Below are 6000 nucleotides of genomic sequence, written 5' to 3'. Positions count from 1 at the left end.
GGACACGGGTTCGTGCCCCGGTCCGGGAAGATCCCACATGCTGCAGAGTGGCTGGGTCCGTGAGCCATGGCCGCTGAGCTTGCGCATCTGGAGCCTGTGCTCTGCAACGGGAGAGGCCACAATGGTGAGAGGCCTGCGTACTGCAAAAAACAAAACAAAACAAAAAAAATACCTTGAGGGCTTCCCTGGTGGCGCAGTGGTTGAGAGTCTGCCTGCCAATGCAGGGGACGCAGGTTCATGCCCCAGTCCGGGAAGATCCCACATGCCGTGGAGTGGCTGGGCCCGTGAGCCATGGCCGTTGAGCCTGCACGTCCAGAGCCTGCGCATCCAGAGCCTGTGCTCCACAATGGGAGAGGCCACAACAGTGAGAGGCCCGCGTACCACAAAAAAAAAAAAAAACAAAAAAACCTTGAAACAAATGAAAATGGAAACACAGCGTTCCAAAATTTATGGGACACAGCAAAAGCAGTTCTAAGAGGGAGGTTTATAGTGATACAGATCTCCAACAGGAAACAAGAAAAACCTCAAAAAAACAATCTAACCTTACACCTAAAGGAACTAGAAAAAGAAGAACAAACAAAGCCCAAAGTTAACAGATGGAAGGAAACAATAAAGATCAGAATGGAAATAAATGAAATAGAAACTAAAAAAGAAAATAAAAGATCAACGAAACTAAGAGCTGGTTCTTTGAGAAAATAAACAAAATTGATAAACCTTTGGCTAGACTTATCAAGAAAAAAAGAGAAACGGCTCAAATAAATAAGATCAGCAATGAAAGAGAAGTTACAACTGACACCACAGAAATATTAAGGGTCATAGGAGGTTAATACAAACAATTACACCCCAACAAATTGGACAATCTAGAAGAAATGGATAAATTCCTAGAAACATACACTCTTCCAATGCTGAATAAAGAAGAATTAGAAAATCTGAACAGACTGACCACTAGTAATGAAACTGAATCAGTAATTTAAAAATTCCCAGGGCTTCCCTGGTGGCGCAGTGGTTGAGAGTCCGCCTGCCGATGCAGGGGACGCGGGTTCGTGCCCTGGTCCGGGAAGATCCCACATGCTGCGGAGCGGCTGGGCCCGTGAGCCATGGCCGCTGAGCCTACGTGTCCGGAGCCTGTGCTCCGCAATGGGAGAGGCCACAACAGTGAGAGGCCCGTGTACCGCAAATAAAAAAAAAAAAAAAGAAAAAAAAAAAAAAAATTCCCAAAAACAAAGGTCCAGGACCAGATGGCTTTACAGGTGAATTCTACCAAACTTTTAAAGGAATTAATACCTATTCTTTGCAAACTACAGTTGATCCTTGAACTACGCAGGTTTGAAATGCATGGGTCCACTTATATGAAGATATTTTTCAATAGTAAATACTACAGTACTACATGGCCTGTGTTTGGGTGAATCCACGTATGTGAAGGAGCCCTGAATATGGAGGGCCGACTATAAGTTATATGTGAATTAACCCCCATATTATTCAAGGGTCAACTGTATTCCAAAAAATTGAAGAGGAAGGAATGCTTCCAAACTCATGTTACAGGGCCAGCATTACCCTGATACCAAAACCAGATAGACACTACCAAAAAAAAAATATAGGCCCAAATCCCTCATGAACATATATGCAAAAATCCTCAAGAAAATATTAGCAAATCAAATTCAACAATAAAGTAAAAGAATCGTACACCATGATCAAGTAGGATTTATTCCAGAGATGCAAGGATGGTTCAATATCCACAAATCAATCAACATGATATCCACATTAACAAAATGAATGATAAAAATCACTTGATCATCTCAATAAATGCAGAAAAAGCATGTGACAAAATTCAACACCCATTTATGGTAAAAACTCTCAACAAAGTGGGTATAGAAGGAACACACCTCAACATAATAAAGGCCATACATACAAATCTATGGCCAGCATCATACTCAACAGTGAAATGCTAAAAGCTTTTTCTCTGAGATCAGGAACAAGATAAGAATATCCGTTCTTGCCACTTTTATGCAACATAGTATTGGAAGTCCTAGCAAGAGCAATCAGATAAGGAAAAAAAAAAAAAGCATCCAAATTAGAAAAGAAATAAAACTGTCACTATACAGATGGCATGATACGATATATAGAAAACCCTAAAGACTCCACAAAAATACTATTAGAACTAATAAATGAATTCAGTAAAGCTGTAGGATATAAAATCAATGTACAGAAATCTGTTGTATTTCTATACACTAATAATGAAATGTCAGAGAAATTAAGAAAACAATCCCATTTATAACTGCATCAAAAAGAATAAAATCTCCTTTAACCCCGTCCTGTCTGAGCAAAAAACAGACACCCTCCAGCGACCTACATGCAGAGGCAGGGCCAAATCCAAAGCTGAGCTCCTGTGAGCTGTGAGAACAAAGAAGAGAAAGGGAAATCTCTCCCAGCAGCCTCAGAAGCAGCGGATTAAAGCTCCACAATCAACTTGATATACCCTGCATCTGTGGAATACCTGAATAGACAAGGAATGATCCCAAATTGAAGAGGTGGACTTTAGGAGCGAGATCTATGATATTTTTCCCTTTTCCTCTTTTTGTGAATGTGTATGTGTATGCTTCTGTGTGAGATCTTGTCTGTATACTCTTGCTTCCACCATTTGTCCTAGGGCTCTATCCGTCCATGGTTATTTAAAAAATTTTTTTTTCTTAATAATTAATTTTAATTGTAATAACTTTATTATACTTTACCTTCGTTCTTTCTTTCTTTCTTTCCTTCCTTCCTTCCCTCCTTTAGACAACGAATCACCCCAGATTGAGGAGGTGGTCTCTGAGAGCAAGATTTATGATTTTTCCCCCTTTACCTCTTTTTGTGAGGGTGTATGTGTATGCTTCTGTGTAAGATTTTCTCTGTATAGCTTTGCTTCCAACATTTGTCCTAAGGTTCTATCTGTCACTTTTTTTTTCTAAATATTTTTTAATTCAATAACTATATTATACTTTATTTTATTTTTACTATATCTTCTTTCTTTCTGTCTTTTTTCCTTCTTTCCCTCCCTCCTTCCTTCCTTCCTCCCTCCCTCCCTCCTTTCTTTCCTTCTTTGCTTCTTTCTTCCTTCCTTCCTTTCCTCCTTTCCTTCTTTCTTTCCTCATACTTCTACTAATTCTCTCTACATTTTCTCCGTTTTATTCTGAGCCGTGTGGATGAAAGGCTCTTGGTGCTCCAGCCAGTAGTCAGGGCTCTGCCTCTGAGGTAGGAGAGCCAACTTCAGGACACTGGTCCACAAGAGACCTCCCAGCTCCACATAATATTAAACGGCGGAAATTTCCCAGAGACTTCCATCTTAACACCAGCACCCAGCTTCACTCAACGACCAGCAAGCCACAGTGCTGGACAACCTATGCCAAACAACTAGCAAAACAGGAACACAACCCCACCCATTAGCAGAGAGGCTGCCTAAAATCATAATAAGGCCACAGACACCCCAAAACACACCACCAGACGTGAACCTGCCCACTAGAGAGACAAGATCCAGCCTCATCCACCACAACACAGGCACTAGTCCCCTCCACCAGGAAGCCTACACAACCCACTGAAACAACCTTAGCCACTGGAGACAGACATCAAAAACAACGGGAACTACGAACCTGCAGCCGGCAAAAAGGAGACCCCAAACACAGTAAGATAAGCAAAATGAGAAGACAGAAAAACACACAGCAGATGAAGGAGCAAGATAAAAATGCACCAGACCTAACAAATGAAGAGGAAACAGGCAGTCTACCTGAAAAAGAATTCAGAATAATGATAGTAAAGATGATCCAAAATCTTGGAAATAGAATGGACAAAATGCAAGAATCAGTTAACAAGAACCTAGAAGAAATAAAGATGAAACAAGCAACGTTGAACAACGCAATAAATGAAATTAAAAGTACTCTAGATGGGATCAATAGCAGAATAACTGAGGCAGAAGAATATATATATATATATATATATATATATACTAATAAATATATATAAGCTTCTCTCTTAGGCAAGAATCCTAAGAATGAAGTTAATGGAAAAAAAGTATGGCTATTTCTAAGGTCCTTGATGCATACATTGGGATACGACTTGAAGCAGCTCTCTGAATAGTTACCCGATCCTGATTCAGCAACACCTTGGACTCTGTCAAGGCAATACCTGGAACAAACCTTTTTTAAGTTCGAAGCACATACCACCAGTTCAGCTCCCCTGAGTTGCCTCTGCCCCTCCAGATCTGTCAGGCCCTTTACCCTTGGCAACCATGCCAATCTACTCCCTGCTCAAATTGTCCACCAGTCTGTGTGCTACCTTTTCCTTCCCAACCCAACTGACTAATTAGTCTGCATGTGCTAAGCACATGTACTTATTTCAGCTCCTTCTGGAAACCCCACTAAAATAACAAAAGGATTCTTTACTGCACAAAACCATAAAAAGATGATAAAATGTGGGAGGCTTGAACACAGGAGGATGAATAGCAGCTGACTTGTAGATGAGAAGCTGAACCTTAAGCCCATAGTGAGGAAAGACAAAGAGCAACTCAGTTTGCATTGAGAACTCCCAAAGGCTCTGTGGCCCAGGACTTGGCGGCACCAGCTATTTCTAGAAGTGTGGGTGCAGAAGGGACTAAAAACAGAACTGGTTGAAAATCATTAAAGAGCATCTATACTCCCAACCGCCTCCCAATGCACACAGAGCCAGACAACTGTATGTCCCCAACCCCACAACAAGACTAGTGGCTAAAAACAAAAGTCTCTGGATAACGGCACACCAGGCAACCTTAAGGATGGGGCACTGTTCTGAAGGTAGTACTAAAGATTTTCATAGTGAACTAGGAGAAAGCTTACATGCTGAACACTGAGATTTTCCCCACCCCCTCACTGGCTTGGCTCCCAGATCACGGGTAGCTAGGATGGTATCTTCCAGGCAGGGACTGGAAGATTATTTTCTGGAGAGATCTAAAGATATCAAAATGTGGGTTATATAAAGCAACAGGCAGATTGCCATACAGAGAAGCCCACATTGACAACTCCTGATGCTCAGAGTTCTAACCAGCTTTTAGCTCCCCATTTAAAAATATGAATGAAGGGCTTCCCTGGTGGCGCAGTGGTTGAGAGTCCGCCTGCCGATGCAGGGGAAACGGGTTCTTGCTCCAGTCCAGGAAGATCCCACATGCCGCGGAGCGGCTGGGCCCGTGAGCCATGGCCGCTGAGCCTGCGCGTCCGGAGTCTGTGCTCCGCAACGGGAGAGGCCACAACAGTGAGGGGCCCGCGTACCGCAAAAAAAAAAAAAAAAAAAAATATGAATGGAAAACCAAAGATCACCACAAACCTGAGGACAGCCCCTAACAATAAAGGTTTAGACCAAAACAGGAAAGAAAAAAAAAAAAGGAAATGGAGTGTGATGACTGGGCCTCAGAATACCCAGATAGGTTAAACATCATTTCTGACTGTGTCAGTGAGGCTGTTTCTGGATGAGGTTAATGTTTGAATCAGTAGACTGAGTAAAGCAGGTTGCCCTCCTCAGTGTGGGTGGGCCTCATTCAATCTGTTAAAGGCCTGAATAGAATAAAAGGCTGAGTAAAAACGAATTTTCCTCTCTGCCTGTCTTTGACCTGGGACATTGGTCTCCTGCTTTCAGACCCAGACTCAGATTTGAACTTAAACCATCAACAATCTTGCTTCTTAGGCTGTCAGACTTGGACTGGAACTATACTCTCTGCTCCCCTGAGCCTCCAGCTTGATAACTGTAGATCCTGGACTTCTCAGCCTCCATAAGTGTGTAAGCCAATTCTTTATAGTAAACCAATCCTGTGTGAGCCAATTCCTTATAGTAAACCAATCTCTCTCTCTCTCCTTATTTATTTACTTATTTATTTTAAAATTACCCATCTCTTTGCTTTTTTTGTGAATTTCTCATTCCACTTGTTTTTCCCTCTCTAAATGTCAGACACTTATTTGTTTTGCTATCAGTTTACATTATCCTTAATATACCCCCAAATCC

Source organism: Phocoena sinus, chromosome 4 (genome assembly GCF_008692025.1).
Source record: "Phocoena sinus isolate mPhoSin1 chromosome 4, mPhoSin1.pri, whole genome shotgun sequence".
NCBI lineage: Eukaryota > Metazoa > Chordata > Mammalia > Artiodactyla > Phocoenidae > Phocoena > Phocoena sinus.
Note: the sequence above shows the minus strand (reverse complement) of the source record.